This window comes from Rhipicephalus microplus, chromosome 2 (assembly GCF_043290135.1).
Source record: "Rhipicephalus microplus isolate Deutch F79 chromosome 2, USDA_Rmic, whole genome shotgun sequence".
Lineage (NCBI taxonomy): Eukaryota > Metazoa > Arthropoda > Arachnida > Ixodida > Ixodidae > Rhipicephalus > Rhipicephalus microplus.
The window spans coordinates 201,222,090-201,243,915 of record NC_134701.1 but is presented as its reverse complement, the minus strand read 5'-3'; the positions used below and the strand labels follow the sequence as shown (position 1 = coordinate 201,243,915).

Sequence of the window (21,826 nt, the reverse complement as noted above, 5' to 3'; positions counted from 1 at the left end):
TTGATTTCACTGCAGAGGCAGCCGCAGCAGGTCAAAGTCCAACTAACTTGAAGAACCTGCCGGCCGATTCTTGGCCGATCCAACTTATAAAGGCAATATAAAGAGAACTATTAGCTATAATACAAGGAAATTGTAGGAAAACTCTAATGTAATAAAAGAGAACTATAAGGCTATATGAAGCGATATATAATGTGTGTAAAACATAGGAGCAATATAAATTTGCTGCCGTATGCGATCCGCCCGCTCGCTCGGACAAGGAGACGCGGCCATCGAGTATTATTTCGACTGGCCGCAGCCTTTTTTCGCAGCTAGGCATGCAGTTCTGGCACCGCCGTCACACTGGAAAACTCCGCTGCACGGTGTTTAGGTAAGGCATTTCATCTGGTTGCTACTATGGGCTGGTTGTGCAGAAGCGGCATTTACCGCCGAGTTTGTACAGCGGCACAGGTAGCAATGGTTTTGTACAATGTGAAAGCCCTTGCCTAATGCACAATATTTTAGCCGCCTTTACACTTTGCTAAACCGTTTGCCTACATGAAGTCAATAGATAAAAATACGAATAGCCAGGAAGGTAATTTTATTTTAGCTGTCCGGGAGGCACGGAGAGGACCAAAGCCGCTAGGAAATTCGGGGATGTCTTGAAGTGTACGCGGTGAAGAGCAGGTCCATCGGAGAGTCCCCTTCAGCTGGCAACGGCGCTGGAGCCAGCGCCACAGGTCCGTCTTTACTATGGGCAGGTAGCAGCCGAACTGGTCGGCTCAATTGCTGCGGCTCTTGTGTTGCAGCGCCCTTCGATATGGCCATGAACAGAAGCGGACGAGCGGAGCTATAGTGAAGCCACTGCAAGGCTCGTCTTCGGGGCCTCCCCCTTCCACGCCCCTGACAGGTTCCAGAGAGACTTCAGCCGAAGAGGGCCGTCAGGAGAAGTCTGCAGAAAAATAGGATCAGTGGAGGCATGCAGATTTATGACAAGGTTCCGTTCACATGAGAAAGCAGGTCCACCAGAGAGTCCCCTTCAGCTGCCGACAGCGCTGGAGCCAGCGCCACAGGTCCGTCTTTGCTATGGGCAGGTAACAGCCGAACTGGTCGGCTCAACTGCTGCGGCTTTTTTGTGTTGCAGCGCCCTTGGATATGGCCATGAACAGAAGCGGACGAGCGAAGCTATAGTGAAGCCACTGCTAGGCTCGTCTTCGGGGCCTCCCCCTTCCACGCCCCTGACAGGTTCCCGAGAGGCTTCAGCCAAAGAGGGCCGTCAGGAGTAGTCTGCAGAAAAATATGATCACTAGAGGCATGCAGATTTGTGACAACGTTCCGTTCACATGAGAAAGTAGGTCCACCAGAGAGTCCCCTTCAGCTGCCGACGGCGCTGGAGCCAGCGCCACAGGTCCGTCTTTGCTATGGGCAGGCAACAGCCGAACTGGTCGACTCAACTGCTGCGGCTTTTTTGTGTTGCAGCGCCCTTGGTTATGGCCGTGAACAGAAGCGGACGAGCGGAGCTATAGTGAAGCCACTGCTAGGCTCGTCTTCGGGGCCTCCCCCTTCCACGCCCCTGACAGGTTCCAGAGAGACTTCAGCCGAAGAGGGCCGTCAGGAGTAGTCTGCAGAAAAATATGATCAGTAGAGGCATGCAGATTTGTGACAACGTTCCGTTCACATGAGAAAGCAGGTCCACCAGAGAGTCCCCTTCAGCTGCCGACGGCGCTGGAGCCAGCGCCACAGGTCCGTCTTTGCTATGGGCAGTTAACAGCCAAACTGGGCGGCTCAACTGCTGCGGCTTTTTTGTGTTGCAGCGCCCTTGGTTATGGCCACGAACAGAAGTGGACGAGCGGAGCTGTAGTGAAGCCACTGCTAGGCTCGTCTTCGGGGCCTCCCCCTTCCACGCCCCTGACAGGTTCCCGAGAGACTTCAGCCGAAGAGGGCCATGAGGAGTAGTCTGCAGAAAAATATGATCAGTAGAGGCATGCAGACTTGTGACAAGGTTCCGTTCACGTGAGAAAGCAGGTCCACCAGAGAGTCCCCTTCCGCTGCCGACGGCGCTGGAGTCAGCGCCACAGGTCCGTCTTTGCTATGGGCAGGTAACAGCTGAACTGGTCGGCTCAACTGCTGCGGCTTTTTTGTGTTGCAGTGCCCTTGGATATGGCCATGAACAGAAGCGGACGAGCGGAGCTATAGTGAAGCCACTGCTAGGCTCGTCTTCGGGGCCTCCCCCTTCCACGCCCCTGACAGGTTCCAGAGAGACTTCAGCCGAAGAGGGCCGTCAGGAGAAGTCTGCAGAAAATTATGATCAGTAGAGGCATGCAGATTTATGACAAGGCTCCGTTCACATGAGAAAGCAGGTCCACCAGAGAGTCCCCTTTAGCTGCCGACGGCGCTGGAGCCAGCGCCACAGGTCCGTCTTTGCTATGGGCAGGTAACAGCCGAACTGGTCGGCTCAACTGCTGCGGCTTTTTTGTGTTGCAGCGCCCTTGGATATGGCCATGAACAGAAGCGGACGAGCGGAGCTATAGTGAAGCCACTGCTAGGCTCGTCTTCGGGGCCTCCCCCTTCCACGCCCCTGACAGGTTCCAGAGGGACTTCAGCCGAAGAGGGCCGTCAGGAGAAGTCTGCAGAAAAATAGGATCAGTAGAGGCATGCAGATTTATGACAAGGTTCCGTTCAAATGAGAAAGCAGGTCCACCAGAGAGTCCCCTTCAGCTGCCGACGGCGCTGGAGCCAGCGCCACAGGTCCGTCTTTGCTATGGGCAGGTAACAGCCGAACTGGTCGGCTCAACTGCTGCGGCTTTTCTGTGTTGCAGCGCCCTTGGTTATGGCCATGAACAGAAGCGGATGAGCGGAGCTATAGTGAAGCCACTGCTAGGCTCGTCTTCGGGGCCTCCCCCTTCCACGCCCCTGACAGGTTCCAGAGAGACTTCAGCCGAAGAGGGCCATGAGGAGTAGTCTGCAGAAAAATATGATCAGTAGAGGCATGCAGACTTGTGACAAGGTTCCCTTCACATGAGAAAGCAGGTCCACCAGAGAGTCCCCTTCCGCTGCCGATGGCGCTGGAGTCAGCGCCACAGGTCCGTCTTTGCTATGGGCAGGTAACAGCTGAACTGGTCGGCTCAACTGCTGCGGCTTTTTTGTGTTGCAGTGCCCTTGGATATGGCCATGAACAGAAGCGGACGAGCGGAGCTATAGTGAAGCCACTGCTAGGCTCGTCTTCGGGGCCTCCCCCTTCCACGCCCCTGACAGGTTCCAGAGAGACTTCAGCCGAAGAGGGCCGTCAGGAGAAGTCTGCAGAAAAATATGATCAGTAGAGGCATGCAGATTTATGACAAGGTTCCGTTCACATGAGAAAGCAGGTCCACCAGAGAGTCCCCTTTAGCTGCCGACGGCGCTGGAGCCAGCGCCACAGGTCCGTCTTTGCTATGGGCAGGTAACAGCCGAACTGGTCGGCTCAACTGCTGCGGCTTTTTTGTGTTGCAGCGCCCTTGGATATGGCCATGAACAGAAGCGGACGAGCGGAGCTATAGTGAAGCCACTGCTAGGCTCGTCTTCGGGGCCTCCCCTTTCCACGCCCCTGACAGGTTCCAGAGAGACTTCAGCCGAAGAGGGCCGTCAGGAGAAGTCTGCAGAAAAATATGATCAGTAGAGGCATGCAGATTTATGACAAGGTTCCGTTCACATGAGAAAGCAGGTCCACCAGAGAGTCCCCTTCAGCTGCCGACGGCGCTGGAGCCAGCGCCACAGGTCCGTCTTTGCTATGGGCAGGTAACAGCCGAACTGGTCGGCTCAACTGTTGCGGCTTTTTTGTGTTGCAGCGCCCTTGGATATGGCCATGAACAGAAGCGGACGAGCGGAGCTATAGTGAAGCAACTGCTAGGCTCGTCTTCGGGGCCTCCCCCTTCCACGCCCCTGACAGGTTCCAGAGAGACTTCAGCCAAAGAGGGCCGTCAGGAGTAGTCTGCAGAAAAATATGATCAGTAGAGGCATGCAGATTTATGACAAGGTTCCGTTCACATGAGAAAGCAGGTCCACCAGAGAGTCCCCTTCAGCTGCCGACGGCGCTGGAGCCAGCGCCACAGGTTCGTCTTTGCTATGGGCAGGTAACAGCCGAACTGGTCGGCTCAACTGCTGCGGCTTTTTTGTGTTGCAGCGCCCTTGGTTATGGCCATGAACAGAAGCGGACGAGCGGAGCTATAGTGAAGCCACTGCTAGGCTCGTCTTCGGGGCCTCCCTCTTCCACGCCCCTGACAGGTTCCAGAGAGACTTCAGCCGAAGAGGGCCGTCAGGAGCAGTCTGCAGAGAGTTGTGATGAATAGAGGCATGCCCAATTATGACAAAGTTCTGTTCAAAGGAAAGGGCAGGTCCACCAGAGAGTCCCCTTCAGCAACCGACGGCGCTGGGGGCAGCGCCACAGGTCAGTCTTTGCTATGGGCAGGTAACAGCCGAACTGGTCGGCTTAACTGCTGCGGCTCTTTTGTGTTGCAGCGCCCTTGGATATGGCCATGAACAGAAGCGGACGAGCGGAGCTGTTGTGAAGCCACTGCTGAGCACGTCTTCGGTGCTTCCTCTTTCTCGCCCCCGACACGTTCCAGTAGACATGACGTCGTGCAGGATCGTCAAGCAGGTTGCATACGGCTGGTTCGTTTCACGGGAAAATGCTAAGGTCGTCGAGGTCATCGCCTTGGCTGAGTTCCGTGAAGGGCACCTGCGTGCGTTTATCAACCGAACTTAAATTAGCTGACACAATGTGGCTACGGCTATTTCCAATATTTATGCTGTCGGAAGTGGCCTTACCTACCCAAAAGCTCCCGGATAAGTTCCTCGAGGTGCATCCATACCTCCTTACTCCAGCAGGTACCGCATGGAAAGGCCACCACTGCGCCACCAGCCTGTTGGCTCGATCAGGTTGCATCCTCCCGTAGGCGCCATGACAGCGAAGAGCTTGCGACTAAACGTCAAAGCTACTTGTTAATAGGGAAGGTTGGTTCGGCATTACTGCAGGGAGACGAGATGAAAGACGTACTCACGGGCGCGGTTCATCCGGCTGGTCCAAGCCGCGCCCCCCGGACAGCTAGTGCCGAATGCCGATGCGGGGTGTGCTTATATAGCCGATGGCTTCGTCTTCATCGCGCTTCTTCGTCTCCTTCATTTACTGTTTGTCGCAAGGGGTCGCTACACTCCCGTTCTTTGTGCGATGTCACTAGAAGCCCTGTAATGTTACGTGGGGTCGCATTTCTGAAGCACTTGTTCCAGCATGGTGGAACATACGCGTCGTCGTCCATTAACGATCACGTTTTGCCTCTTTCAACGAATTTAAGTTTTTCGGCTATATTAGTGTCGGCTCGCGTACCGTCGTCTTCGTCTTCTGAGTTGTTAGCGCATGCAAAGCTGTTGGGCTCGTGCGAAGAATTGTCAACAGGTGTTTATGAAAAGCGTAGAAGTTGCGATGCGAAATTGACTGTTTATTGCAAAAATCTTGACACCTGCGAATATGGCGACTAGCATTGACATATTATCAAATGAGCGTACGTTATAAAAGAATTTTTGTTCAGCCTGAATCCAACTTTTGTTCGGCCAGATATATTTGTTGGAATATAAGCGGGTGTGAAGCAGAGAAAGAAGAAGGTACACTTAAATGACATATGAATAAGACAGTTTTGAGGGCATGCCTTGTTCTAGGCCGAGAAAATGACCATATATATTAGATCTTGAGTTAATCATTCCTGAGTTAGCACTTGGTTTGCAGAAGTTCGCCAACTTCAAAGCAACAGAAATAAATATCAGAAATAAAGACCTTCAAAGCGATCAAAAATAAAACGACGGCCACAGTTTTTGCAGTATCGTTTAGTCTATTATGTCTACATTCAGGAAGCGTTGGAAGCACATTCACTAATCTTCTGTTCGAGCCACTCAGGTGTACTCAAATTTGGACGCCTTTGAGGGATACGCCTAGGCTCATAGCCCTCAGGCCTTAATTGGGACTAAGCTGTACTGTATCGCTCTCTGGATTCTCTGTTATTTGGGGTCTGATCTGAAAGCGTTAAGGCTCCTGCTCCAGGAAACAGTGCTGGGTGAGATGTGTATACACACATGGGCGAGAGGGCTGTGCAAAGGAATGAAAGTGCACAGTGCGTGAATATTATATCAATTGGCCAGCAGGCTGTTTATCGGCACCTGCCATTCGCGCGTTCATTCAAGGGAATCGTGAAACGCTTACGCGACGCCAACTCATGAAAAGTGTGTCAGGCTAGTGCCCGAACGAAACACTCCCGTAACGATATTGCGAAAAAATGTTGCGTGCTGACGCGCAGTGATGTGTATACACTCGGCACAGCTTCCCGCGATGCATAAGGTATATCAAGTTGTCAAACCGTGGCTATGGTTCATCTATATCAATAAGTGACAAAGAATCCATGGCAATTTCTTATATCGGTGTCAGTTCCTAGGCGTAGAAAGACGGGGATACCAACACAACTGACATACTATCCACAAAGCACTGGAGACAGCAGTCATGCTTAAGCTATATGTGATTGAGAAGGGATATTTGAGCATGTCGTTTAGTCAACGTCTGTGATACCATGCCGCAAACCAATGCCCTTATGGTTGATGGTTTATCGATACAAGGGTTTGTACATGTACACAATTGTTAACATATTGGGTTCTTTTTTTTTGTAAGTTTGCCGTGCGGAATTGAAGCCGGTACTGCTACGATCTAACACGTATACCTTTTCTGCAAACTGATTTTCCATTCATAACATTACGAGCCCATCCCTAATGAATACGGGTGCGGATTTGTGAACGTGAAATCAATGTGCATACAATATGTGTCCCCGTTTCTGATCCAGGTGAAGTGCCTTTGCTTATATTTGTTTGCAATAAATTAGTGTCGCTGTGGTTTTGTTGCACAGGACTTGACCTCTGTAAGTTTAATGCGTTTTTGCAGCTGTCCATGGGATGATATGTATACCTTCGTCGTTCTCTTTCTTTGATGAAATGTTCCCCTCGAAGGAGCGCTCATACCCAGTGCAGGGGATTTTTCGATAGTAGTAGGTGCATTTCATTTTTTTAGTGTATCACACGTAGAAAACACAAACAACACAGGCACACTCATATATATATATATATATATATATATATATATATATATATATATATATATATATATATATATATATATATATATATATATATATATATATGTGTGTGTGTGTGTGTGTGTGTGTGTGTGTGTGTGTGTGTGTGTGTGTGTGACATGTACTTTTATACATACAATGTCGATAACGATTCATTTTTGCATGGCGCGTATTCACTGATAGGGTATTGACTAAGAATCGGATGACAGAAAGTATTTAACGTAGATTTTAACAAGCAGAAAGGGACGATAAATATAAGTTCAAATACAACAGCAAGAAGCGCACTGAGCTATCAATCTCTCCTCTTCCCTTCTTACATACACGGCGCTATGTGTTCTGTGTTTTCTTCTCTGTACCGTCCTGGATGCGCTATACCTCGAACAACATGAATAACCAACAAGCCCGCCGTGCAACCTCCGTGATCCTCATTATCAGAAAGAAACAGGACAGTATAGTGAGCGCCGAAGCCCTGATACCTATACTTTATTTAGCTGTAGCTTTTATTTTTCGGCATTTATGATGGTGAGAATAATTCTCCGAGCATCAGCATTTCATATGTATATATCTATGCCAGTGACGCGCTCATATTCTACAGTGCATGCGTTAACCTCACTGCTCGCTCTTATAGCATTATTTATCAATGCTACATATTTGTTTGTTTCTTTAATTTATAGTTCGCCTTTTAGTTTCGTAAGCTACATACTTCCTACCACCCGACACTTGTCGCGCGTCTTTCAGTGGGTTCGCGCAAGTAGTGTGGATCATCATCATTGTCATCATAGACGCCGTCGTCTACACTAGTTCCCCCAACTATTTCATTTCGAACTTTGACTCGCGGGTACACTTGCACGTAAAATGCTTGCCAAGTGGTCCATGTGAATTGATGAGATTCCAATAAGCAACTTCACATGCAAGACGTACGTAAATCGGGCGTTTTATATTTCATAAAACAAACAAGCAAGGAAACAGACGCAGTACTACGTGGCTCACGCTCGCGCTACTGTAGATCGCGAGTGAGCACGATCAGCAGAAGAAGAAGCGAACAGACAGGCAGGTTATCTTGTTCTTGATAAAAAGGGCAATCAACCAATCAATCAATCTTGAGCTGGGCTACTCTACTCTACAAGGTAAGTTGATTTCTCTAATCGTGCACTTCAATCAATCAATCCATCAATCACTAAATGACTCAATAAATAAATCAATCAATATTGTGCTAGGCTACTCTACAGGGTTGGTTGATTTCTCTAATCGTGCACTCTGACGAATCCACCAATTTCGTTCTCCATATAAGACCAGCAAGGAGACATCACTCGAGGGTCGTAATGGATTCTGTCCTCCTGTCATTGACATCGTCTCCGGCCAGTGGCAGCCAAGGTTTATCCGATGGCTGGATGCCACCGGGGCATCCTGCGCAGGACGCCGAGCGGCGTCAAGAACCCGACTTGGCGGGATCCAGCGGGCCGGCCCGAGAGCTCTTGCTGCCCAAGGAGGGCACGTCGTACCCGGACCGCTGGCTGCGATACACCTCGTTCGTGGTGACCATGGCCGTAACCATGTCGGCGACGCTGTTTACCGTGCTCGTCGTGCTCATGGCGGGCGTCGGGGCATGTCCGCACGGCTGTCCGTCCCTCGCCAAAGACCTGAGGTTCTCGCTCAACGAGAGCGTGCATCCATGTGACGATTTCTACGGGTGAGTGCCAGCTGTCAACATTTAACGGGTGATATTTTGCAGGGGTGAGAGAGAACAAAAGTCCTAAATCCAGTGCCTAATGCAGCGCTAGTATTGCTCTAATCTAGAGCTAGTTCTTTGGGTCCTGCAGAGCGGTCTCGTAGTTCTTGTGCAGGCCTCGAATTAGTTCTAAAGCCACGCTAAATCCTTTCCTAGTGACCTTCTAAAGTCAGTATTACTGTAGTTCTAAGTTACCACTTAATGCAGCTCCTCTACCGCGAAACCTGAGGAATTGCGTAGCAAGAGAAACTCACCAATTCGCTTGAAAATCGCGTGCTTTCTGAAGTGGTGGCGCCCTCTCTCACGTGGCGCAGGTATCAGACCGATGTTTAAGGAGCATTTTTTGCTACTTTATATAAGCTATCGCAATTTTTTCTGGTTATTTCTGCAGTTTCAAATATTTTTGAGACTTTGGAGTTTCAATTACATTAGAGCTTGTCAGTTTATGTCGCACTTGTTTTCAGCATTTCTATCCTTGTTCTAGGCCTGTATTGAGCACTGCGTGACCACGGCGGTGACTTCGCAACACACATTAACTGACACAGTTATGACATGTCAGTCGGCTATTTATGCTGTTCTAGCGAGTTGAATGCCTAGCCAGGGGAACTGGATTTTTTTTTGCACGCACACCATGTATCTGTTACGCCGGAAAAAAGACAGCGAAAACGCCAAAACGATGTCAAACTAAGTACACAAACTACGAGCGACCTCTCCTCATGTACGAATGCTCAGTACATAGGCCTCAGTTCAGACAATTACTGGTAAAAATTATGCGCTTCATATTCGCAGGCACGTGTGTGGCGGCTGGGAAAGAACTGGAATCCGGTACACGTCTCCCTTGAGCAGGTACAAGTCCAGATTCAGCCGAAGCATCGTCAATCGCATACTCCTCGAGCACATCCCCAAACGTCCCACCAACGCCAGGGAAAGAGCGGCGGGCTTCCTGTTTCGGTGCCTGAGCCGAGTAAGTTATCGCTTGTAGTTATCACAGTCGGCCAGAACTAAAGTAGTTCTGAGATGCCCCGCTCAGATGTACAAAGCGCAGTTCCAAGTCCCCTCCGAGAAAATAGTTCCGCTCATGCTATTGGGGCAAGTTCTTCGAAATAGGATCCACTGGTCCTGAGGGATCATGGCGTCAGTCTACAGTGCACGCCAATTGGTGCAAGCTTTGTGTGCATCCACCTTTGAGACGAAAATGCCGCTGACTTCTGAAGTTTTATCTTACCATAGTCATAACAGCGTCATCTAAAAAAATGATAATTTTATTATATAGCCGAATGGGACTATACCGAACTCTGCAAAGTAGAATAACTCATTGTATAGAAATATTTCCGAACATGACAAGCTTTAACGTCAGTGCATGGAAAATTTTATGGGTACGTCGAACCAATATAGCACAGGGACTTACATATATCGGACATTGGGCGATGCGATATGCTCCGAGAAGTTGGCCTTCCCTCATAAACGGTTTTGTTTTTTACTCTCACGGAAGGGTGTTTTCAAGTATGAATTTGAAGGATGACCGGAGTGATTCGCTGCGCCCCACCGCGGTGGTCTAGTGGCTGAGGTACTCGGCTGCTGACCCACAGGTCGCGGCATTGAATCCCGGCTGCGGTGGCTGAATTTCCGATGGAGCCGGAAATGTTGTAGGCCCTTGTGCTCAGATTTTGGTGCACGTTAAAGAACCCCAGGTGGTCTAAGTTTTCATATCCCTTCACTACGGCGTCTCTCATATGGTAGAATTGGAACGTTAAACCCCACATATCAATCAATCAATCAATAGATTGGTAAATAGTGCTGAAATCAGCTATGAAAGATTAAGGTTCACTTTCACCATGGCACCGGATAAGGAAAACATCCATTATAAATCGCTTATAGGTAATGGTTATGTGAGGTTTAATGTCCCAAAACCACCGCATGATTATGAGAGATGCCGTGTAGTGGAGGGCTCCGGGAAATAAGGGTTTCTTCAACGTGCATCCAAATCTGAGCACACCGGCCTATATCATTTTTGCCTCCATCGAAAATGCAGCTGCCATAGCCGCGGGATTCAATCCCATGACCTGCGGGTAAGTAGCCGAGTACTTTAGCCACTAGAGCACGACGGCAGGGCTATAAATCACTTATAATAAAGTGTCTTTAACACCCGATTTTTAATTAAGTCATCTTCCAGAACAGTAATGCAAAATACTAGCGTAATTAGGTGTAATGCCAGTGTTGTTCCGCTTACTTGAAGATTGGGAGAGCCATCAAATTCGAAATGGTCACCCTGTAGGATTAATTTCGATAAGGTAGCCAAAGTGTTACTTACAATGCGTTTTTCTGCACGATTCTTTATACGCGTGAACTACTGCCTGGATGCCATCGCTATGGGGTTTGTTGGTATACAGTGAAAGCACATCTAAGCAGCGAATCATCTCGTATCGCGAGGTTAGTGTCTGACAAAAAATGGTTGGTGTCTCTGAGATAGGACGAGAATCTGCATAGAAGACCCTTGATTAACTGATTATTGCATCAACGTAGCGTGAAAGTTGCTCCGTGACAGTACCAATGTCCGAAAAAATGGGACGTTTTGGACAGTATTCCTTAATGTATTTTAGACAGCTAACCACACCTGCCTTGGACCGTACTGAGCGAAACGAGGGAACTAACTGTCTTATCGCCTGATTGACTTGCTTTTACGAGAGCATTGATGGTATCGTGTACAACTACACCAAACCTTTCTGTATAATAATAGTATAGGTGCTTATAAAATTAGATGTTTAAGCTGTCTGTTTGCTTCACTCATATAATCCGTCTTTCTCATAATTACAACGGCACCACCTTTGTCGGCTGGATTTATCAGATATCACTGCGTTTAGCCAGTGACGCAATAGCTTTCCTCAAAGGAAATATTAGATTAAAATTTCGCTTTTCGTATGTTTTGAGGACATCGTGTTGGACCGCTTCAATATACATGTCTAGATATTTGTGACGTTGGGCTGGAGGGGTCTAACGGTTGTTGCTGAACATAACTGGCTGCATGTCGCTAGTGGATGGATGGTTATAGCGATTCATGTGGATGCATGTATCGTAACATTTTTTCTAAATTCTTAGCCAATTGAAAATTGTCGTATCCGCCATTTGCTGGACAAAAGGTGAGCACCCTTAGCAGGACCAGCAGTTCGCCCTTATTTAAGCTTAACATGTGAAAGGTTTACTGTAAGCAATCAGCGGGGTACGCCATCACGGAGCAGCTTTTTTAGATTTTGGGTCATGAGTCTCACTCCGCTTCATCACGTTACATCATTCCAATTCGGCTATTTCATGCATACTGAGATCACCAGTCACGTACAATTGTCGTTCCGTATTTAAAGAGTGTTGCAGCATGCTGGTAATGGTTTTGAATTACCAGGGTAAGTAAGACCCATAGATGCCTTTGTAAGGATGCCATGCCATTGAGTGAAATTTTTAGCCGACATATGACTCTTCTAACAATCGCCTGTCTAACAGTCACTTGTCTAACAGTCGCTTCTAACAATCGCATGCCAGTCAGTAACAAGGCTGTACAACGTCGTTGCTTGTCTTGTATTACGCTATACTGTCGTATGTGTGCATCAATCCGACGAAAGTCAGTCCCGCAGCCGAAACGTCAATCTTTTTCCGGAACAATTTTTCACGGGCTTGATTATATACAAACCCACACACACACACAAATATATATATATATATATATATATATATATATATATATATATATATATATATATATATATATATATATATATATATATATATATATATATATAAACAAATTGCAATATAATTGTGAAGAAACGATAACTTGCCGTGAGCAGGAACCGAACCTGTGACCTTAGAATAACGCCCCTATACATTATTTGGCATTATTATTTGTTAGACCTCATTAATATTGTGCCAAAACACGGAAAAACGAGCCCTTAATTAAACACTTCTTTTCTTTAATAATTAACTAGGGTCTTGTACTGCCAGACTTGGTGCCGTTAGGTTGTATAGGAAGGACTATCGGTCAGCTGCCAGCTCGTAATAAGTTCACATGCTACGTGACACCAGACAGACTCATGAATGAGTGTGCCACACTTGCTTTCATGGATACAGGTGGCGCTTACTGACACTTGCACGTTTAAGGTCACGTATAAACCCAATAATGTGGCTGGGGGGATAGCCACTGTTGTAGCTCAGTGGTAGAGCATCGAAAGCGTTATTCGAAGGTCGCAGATTCGGTTCCTGCTCACGGCAAGTCACCTTTTCAACCCCTTTTTTTTCTTCACATCTATATTACAATTGGTTTACTAACTTTCCCTACACATTCCTTGGCATTATTGCATTATTGTCTGTTAGACCTCATTATATGTTGTTGTGTAATTTAATATATATATATATATATATATATATATATATATATATATATATATATATATATATATATATATATATATATATATATATATATATATATTTATATATATATAGAAATAGAGAGAAAGAGAGAGAGAGAGTGAAAGAAGGGAAAGAAATGTATACTTAAGGGCTCGTTTTTCCGTGTTTTGACATAATATTAGTGAGATCTAACAGACAATAATGCCAAGGAAACCATACACTCTTAGAAAAAACGTTTAGAAAACGTTTAGAAAAAACTCTTAGAAAACACGTGTGTTAACAAGTTTTCGGAGTACTTTACTACCTTTGCGGCATACTTCTACTAGCCACCAGCTAGTACAGCTAGTAATTTTAGCAGTTACTAACCAGAGAACCTTTCTTAGTGCTTTTAACTAAGCAACTACTAAGACCTATGTTGCCAGATCTTTCGTAGATTCCGCAGTATGTTTTGCCGTAAGCAATAATTTGTAAGTAATATTTAGGCAAGCTCTAAATTTATTGACTACTTTGGAATAAAAGTTTTGTGCTACGTAATGGCAGACACATAAGCAAATAGAATGGGACATGACGATGCATAGAAAAAAACATTTATCTTATAAACTCTGTGACTGATAACCCATACGTGGTGTGCGGTCCCGAAGCAGGGGTATACATAGTCTTGGAGCTGCTGCTACAGTAGAATTCATCTATGCCCAAGTCTCGAAGATTTACTTGTGCATGTGTTTTTGTGATCCACTCAAATGAGGTCTCAAAACTTCTCATACTCAGATGAGCATATATTCATGTGAATATGAAAATCACATGCTCATGTAAACTCACCTGAGCATAGCATATGGTCATATGAGTCCATATAAACATATGAGATTCACATATAATCACAAATATGTGAATCTGATTCGATCATATGATCATGTCGTCAATTCTCTTCAGGTATGTAGCTGTGATGCACACATACCCCTGTATAGTTACATGACATAATAAAAAGCCAATAATAATTTACGAGGGCCATTTCAATTCGTTTTTTATCCTATGCTTTTATTATATAATCATATTGATATGGCCACGCGCACGAACATTTAAGAAAATAGACGTAAACGTCAACTTGGGGAGGTTTAACAAGTTAGTAAGGAACAAACCAATCGAGTCAGCACTATTCACTCATTAACTAGGTGGTAATTTTAACTACCCAACGACATCGTACTTTTAATCAGCCTGATAGTGTTTGGGCTAGTGCTTGTTACTACCCCGACGATGTAGTGTCTTTCACTAGGGTTACTATTACAAGCTGCATTTATTAGCTGGTTAGTGGATTCTGTGACAAGTAACGGGCTAGTACTTGCTTAGTGAATATACCAACCTTTTTTTATGATAGGATAGGGGAAGTTATTAGACCGAAATGTTGCGTAAATGCGAAGAAAAAAAAGTGGGTGAAAAGATAACTTGCCGTGGGCAGGAACCATTAAATCAATCTCACTAATATATATATATATATATATATATATATATATATATATATATATATATATATATATATATATATATATATATATATATATATATATATATATATATTTATATATATATATATGAAGAAATGACGGCCACACGTCCTGGCTGATTGGAATATAGACATACTGCTTGCAGACGGAGAAAGAAAACACGACGACGTTTACCACGTTCCTCAACGAACTTGGTCTTCCCTGGCCGAGCAAATCTTCCACGACCCGATTCCAGCTCCTGGACACCCTTGTGCGAGCATCCCTGCAGTTAGGCATGCCCATGTTCTGGGCCTTCTACGTCGGTAGGCATCCTTCGCGTCCATCGGAGAACACCATTTACATGACGCTGGAACCGCGCTTCAGCCAGTGGATCCGAGATATCGAAGCGCTCGCCGCCGACGGAAAAGAGGGCCACTACCTCAGGCACTGCGCCGAGATCGTCGGCCGCACGGGACAGTCGTACTCGCTGATGATACAGCAAGTGCTGCAGACGCACGCGGAGATTGTCGCGCTCGTGCTCCGCTTCTGGGGCAGGGGCTCCGTGCCGCAGTACCACAATATGAGCGACCCGGACCTCCGAAGGGCCGTCAACGGCTACCTGCCCGATGACTCGCAGCTCTGGCCCATCGACGAGATCGTGAACATGCAGCCCGAATTCTTCTCGAGGCTGGACGCGACGCACTTGCGCAAGACTGGGTACCAGGAGCGCTTCAAGCTGTTCCTTTGAGCATACGTCGTGTGGGCGCTGTCCCCGATGGTGTCCACGTACCTGACCAACAGCATGCTGGCGGATATGAACCGCCCGAGCAGTGCGGACGACTACCGTTTCTCCAAATGCATCGAGGCCATAGAGGCGCCGATGCCGCTCGTCAATTGGCAGCTACACCGAGACGGCCAGGAGGACCTCGAGCCCACGTGGAGAGCAGCGCGGTTGTCGGAGCGCGCCCTGAGTGACTGGATGGGTTCATACGATGGCGACACGGAGAGACTGGTCGCCTCCCTCGTGTCTCGGCTGGGCACCAATGCCTTCAACATGACGAACACGTGGAAAATGATCGACAACGCATTCGCTTACCTCCCGAACGACACCCAGGGGATTTTCATCAAGCTGTACCACACATACGCCAAGGCTACCGTGGACTTCTTTAAGCAGTCGCTGCGGCGGCCGCCGCACAGTATCTACCACATGCCGGGAGTCGTCTCTACCAGACTGTATCAAACGCTGGTGGGAAGGGAGGTGATACTCCCACACTTCCTAACGTCGTGGCCTCTCAATGAGCCATGGCATCCACCGTCCGTGCTCTCAGCTCTAGGCGGCATCACTGTTACGACGCAGGTCCTCTCGCTGCTTCGTTTCGCCATATACTACGACAGCCGTTTTCGAGTGAGTCACGCTTCGTAACTCAACGAGTTACTCTTGAAGCCTGTATAGCCGTGACTCTGAAAAGCCCATGAGGATTCAGTTTAAATCAGGTCAATTGGGATAAAGTAGGAACATCAAATTGAGCTTTCATAATTGAAATTAACGAGACCAAATTAAATAAATTCATACTTCCATTCGAAATGCGTTTTCAGAATTAAAACAGTACTACGTCATATTCCTGCTGCCAATGAAAAACAAGTCTCAGTTTGACCGCAAGGGCGAAGCATGAATGCGATAGCAACGACTTGTAATGTAATGCTGAAAAAGCCTAGCAGATCGAAACGTGCAGCGCGCTGCTCACGCAGAAATCACGCGCGATAACACTCACAGGAAGAGAGCGAACTAACAACGTTTACCGCTCGACACGTAATGCACTGTTTAAACAAAACCGACGCATGAAACGTAATCACACGTAAAGTAGAGTGCAAACTAACCAGTTCTTATACCTCGCTGTGTATTAAAAGCGTGTTCTTTTCGCAATCGAGGCCTGTGCAGGGGCCGAAGTAACCTCTGTAAGCCCAGCAATATAATGCAATCCTTTCAGTGAAAGCCGAAGGAACACGACTTTCCCCACCAAAAAAATGAGCGCGCGCATCCTAACATCTGACCCCCCCCCTCCCCCATCCGCGGGTCAAAGTACGCGTAAGAAACAAGCGCGCGTCGGCACAGCGCGACGAGCTGGGTCTCAATGTGGGCGGCTTTTTTTATTGGGTGTTCATATATATAAAAACCTATATATGGTGGCAGTGATGGCAAAAAACCAGCTCAGACTGTGCATATAATTGCTATTGCAGTAACTGATTTTGATATGGTCAAAAGTTTGTAGTCGGGGAGATGGCGATCTCACCTGCCACATGCGTAGGCGTACGGGTTCGAGAATCTAGAGCCGGGACCGAGAGCCCTGGGCGAGGACGTGCACCGGTTCGAAAAAGTGCTCCGTGCCAGCGGCGAGTTGCCCGACGCCAGCAAGCACGAGTTTCGAATGCTGTACGAAGTGAGCATCGCAGCGCATACAGCGAGTCGCACGCCACAGTCACCCGAGTGGCAGCCGCTCGCACCTTACCAGAGCCTCTCCGCTGCGACACCAGAGAGCAAGCAGAACTCGTTCTGGAGCTTCAAACCGGAACAGCTCTTTTTCTACTTGGCCTGTTTCATGCACTGCGGTGCGTGGGCACGTGAGCGTCACACGAAAGTGAGTGCTGTCGGGGTGTCGGGGTGTGTCGGGAGCCGAATTCCCAAAACGTTTCTGCCTTAAGTGATATGTCACACAGGCCAACCGACTTTACGAACGCTACTATCAGGAGGGACCAAAATATTGACATACAAACCTCTTAAGCGTAATATATTAAGCTAATACAGGCATAGGAGTCTGAACTCACCTCAGCTAACCCAATCTATAGCTGCCGCATAGCCGCAGCCTAACTTAGCCTAACAAACCCTATACCTACCTAACGTAACCACACCTAATCTAACCATCTCTCGAAAGGGCTGGAACGGTGTAGACGATAAGACCGGGGGTTGGGGAGGGGGTGGAGAACTTATTATACATGGAAAGGCCGTTCTTAAATTGTTAACTAGCATTAATCATTCGAAAGAAGGTCTTACCATATCATATAGCGGTCGTTCTGATGACAATTTCATGTCAGGTTTGTAGAGACGATATTGATACTGATCTCTATGGTACATTGTATGCAATATGGGCGCCGATTCTGAATTATACGGTATTTTTCATACAGAGCTCTAAATAATTATACAATATTTGTTTATGGTTAGGTTTTGTGCGTATATGTAGGAATGGAGAACCCGATGACGCATGATGAAACGTTGAGCTGCGCGTTAAACGTGTACGTTGCGGCGCGTCCGACAGACAGAAAGACAAAGAACGTTATTATGGTCTTAAGAAATTGCATTGTGACGCCCCTATCAGGGGGAATCCGCAGCAGTCGTGGGCCACTCCAGCGTAGGAAGTGGTAGACCATGGCCCTCCGCCCTCTCGCAGGCCCTCTGGACAGCCCGAAGTTGAACCGAGAGGCCTCCACTGTTTAGGGCTTAATTCCGGTCATCCTCTCTGTTAAACTCGGCGTCACGTAACGCAGGACATTGCCACAGCATGTGAGGTAATGAGCCTTTCGCAGTCCGGACAACGCAGTTTGATGGTGGGCGAGAAATGACTGAACCCGCCCCGCGAATGGAAAGACCCTGTTGGGAGCATCCTAAAGGCTGACGATTGCGGTCGAGTAGGCTTAGTATGAGGAAGTGGAAAAGCCCTCCGGGAGAGATGATAGTCTATCGTGCCCTCGTGGAAAGCGATCCCCTTCCGGCGTTCCCGCCTGCGAATTTACCGGAACCGCCGCGCACCGTCACGGGCAAATTCATTGGTGTTATAGGGACATCATGCGATGCGTATGTTCCTTTTCTCCAACAGGCTGCTCTGTGCAACGTCGCGCTTCCCGCGTCGCCACGTTTCCGGCAAGCGTTCCAATGCCTGCAGCAACACGCGCTGTTCACAAAATTCACGTGGCCGGAGCCTTTCGAGCAACCCACCGCTGTGTGACACCTTGCTGGAAAGTGAAGATTGGCGTTCCATCGGCTGTGGTGACGAGGTCGGCTGCGGCTGTGCGCGGTGCAGTCATTTCGACTGGAACCTATACAAGACCTTACAGTCTTTTGTTTTGAAGTGGTTTTAGCTATTATTTGCTTGATTCGTTATTCTTGGGCTGTTGGGCAGGGAGTACTCGCTTGCGTCTTTATTGTGACGTTTTGGCGATTCAGACAGAAGGAAACCTCGAGTGGTGTATGGAAGCCTTGCGTAGGCTCTCACATGTCATTCGATAGTATGCAGGCGCTTAAGGTATGCTGTACTACTATCATACCTATTTTACGGAACACTATATTCGTATCTTTTCTTAGAATATAAAATAATGGTTAATCTCCCGTTTACCATGCACATCAAGAGCAATAACTTAAGATATTATCAATAGTAAAGCAATAAAATGAATCTGTTAATGATGGCTTGTGAATATGTTTTAGTGTTAAATCCTTGAAGGCTTTCATTGACCATTAATTTTCCTATTTTTTATACCATGATGTCATGTACTTAGGAACTTGAGTGTCACTGCCTGCGGCGTCAGGCTTTCAGAGAATGATGATAATTCTTCAGGAATTTTCGCCGCAGAACTTGCAGTACTGCTTTTATAACTGGCCAGTGTTGTTAAAAAGAGTTCAGTTAAAAATATGCGCAGTAGAGATTAGAGAGCAATTTGTATAGTACTTCCATATTAATGACTTGCCTTTGTCTCTTAACAAAAGACTACAGTTTTAAGTAGGCTGTGCTATGCTTATCACGAAATACCATTGTGATCCACCCAATAATTACATTGTGTACAAGATTTGACAAATGACACGAGAACACCAAAAGCTATCAGATCGCTCTATATCTATTCCATTTCTTTCTTTTTCTTTTACGCTTTCTCATCTTTCTTTCTCTTTCTCTCATTCGTAAGTTTTCTCCGCTCTATCGCTTTATTATCGACTCGTTTTGCCGATAGAGATTACCTGCACTAGCAATGTTGTGATGGTGCTGGCGCCCACCATAAAGTTGTTTGCGCCCCGTGGCGCGCGTGTCTCGCATAGAAGCCGCTCTTCGGATTTACTACTATTGAGTGGTAGGTGGCGTTGTGTTCGCCAGCGTTGTTCACTACTATCATCATCATGGTTAGATTTGTAGAGCTGGCGGTGACCCTTGGCGGCAAGCCTTATGGGCGGCTCGAGAGAATTGAGAGAGTATCTATCTGTGGTGGCGTTTGGCGGGATCGGTTGTCTCTTGCAAGGGGACCCCGGTGCACGGCACCGCGGGACGTCTGCTGGGGGCCCTTATGGTGATTCGGGCGTTAACGACACCGCCTTGTTTGTCATGTTGTTGAGTGTTGTTTAATATTGAGCAAGGATATCTTAGCGTGTATATCACAATTGATGTTATAATAATTCAGTTGACGATATCGTCGATCAAAAGCAGTTAAATAAATGTGTGTTGTTTAGGTTTTTTCCGACAGTGTCTACTGTGTCTGTTCACTTCAAGAGCATGGAATCTCTCCACAGCGAGACCCCACAATGTTCTAATTACGACATTCGCAACGTGTGGCACCAAGCGCAAATGTACTGCCATCTTTCTCGCGAGAGGAGGCAGCATCGTTACGCTAGCTACAGATTAAAACATTTCCCATTCTAGTATCACTTCATAAATTCTACCCGCAGTGCTATGCAGACCATTGGCCCGGCTGTGGAAACTCGCCCACGACCTTTCATGTCTCGATCGAGTGCACTGCGAATATCTTTCCTCCCTCACCTGCTTTGCTTCGCCCTTTACGTAACGAGGAGCTGTGGGATGATGCTGTCCGCGATGGAGCTCCCGAGGTCGTCCGAGCCCTGATACAGCGGGTCCGACTCGTCTCTGTAGTTGTCCTAGGGACCCCGGACCAGGGGTTCCTCCCACGCCCTCCTGCTCCATGCTTTTGTGAATAAAGACGTTTCTCTCTCTCTGTACAGTATTGACGCGATAGCGTTAAAGAACTCGTATCGCCGAAATTCCGACGTTGGTGTTGGCGTCGTTGGTTGTGAGCCTACCGGAGCATCCACTACACTGGTGACCACGCTGGTTCAGTTATGGTCTGACATAACGTCAGCAATCACGTCGGAACGCAAATGTCAGTACTATCGAAACGAAGTGCTCTTGACGGTGTGAAGTTGCCGCTCGTTTTTGTTAGCGTACTCCCTCGGAGTCGAGCAACGCTTACTGAATCGCAGTAGTACAAATGAAATGGAACAGCTATAATCAAAAGGGAAGTCAATATGGCAACCACAATTGACGTTAACCCGTCCCAACGTTTGTCTCATAGGTTTACATACGTAGTGTTTTCAGCTTTGTTTTAAATTAGATAGCCAGCGTTGGAACCCTTAATGAAGTTACACATGTGTCTTTTCCATAAGGCACCTTCAAGGCCTGACATGGCTCTGTGGTAAAATCAGTGTTGGTGCTGACGCATTACAAGGAAGGCTGTGACCGGTAACGCGTTACTTTATTTGGTAGCTTAGTTACGTACTCGTTACAATCTCTGAACTGTAGCTGGTGACGTACTTACGTTACTATTTCTAGGTAACGTGTGGTGTCACGTTGCTTGTTACTTTAACATTACATCCATTGCCATTTTTCCTATAGAGCTCGCCCGATCGAAATTCTTTTGACACAGCGTCGAACAGCTGCTGGCCTGCCAGCCATGGACGAAGAATGGGTCGGGGGAACCGGCTTTGTTAAAGGATATCGCGGGTACAAATTTTCTAAGACACACCAACTTCCTGGGAGGAAGGTAGGATCATCGCCACAGAAAGTTTCAAGAATGCCGCAGAATGCGCCGAGAGCAACTGTACAAATATGCTTTTTGTGGAAGTGTATTGTAGTAGGTGCATTGCTGGCACCTGTCCCCTACCACAGCAAACGGGCATTGTGGATTTTTCGGGCCACACGCTATTTCGGATTCTTGGCAAGTGGGCCGCGAACGCGAACGGTGGTTCGCGTTACGACGCATGCGCAGTGGCAGCACCTGCACCGCGAACGCTTCCGGTATGCTATTCAAATACTCCCAAGTCTATGATAACTTACGTA

General features: G+C 47.3%; 1 long non-coding RNA gene across 2 annotated transcripts; it reads right to left on the bottom strand.

Annotated features, from left to right (window-relative positions):
- Window positions 1-562: 562 nt before the first annotated feature.
- On the bottom strand, window positions 563-5,117 carry LOC142796490 (uncharacterized). Of its 2 annotated transcripts, none has more exons than XR_012893879.1 (3): window positions 5,013-5,117; window positions 4,780-4,933; window positions 563-4,690 (listed from the first exon to the last, which is right to left on the bottom strand). It is a non-coding gene; the product is annotated as an uncharacterized LOC142796490 (long non-coding RNA). The 2 variants fall into 2 exon arrangements; XR_012893880.1 differs by having other exon boundaries at window positions 5,009-5,114.
- Window positions 5,118-21,826: the final 16,709 nt, after the last annotated feature.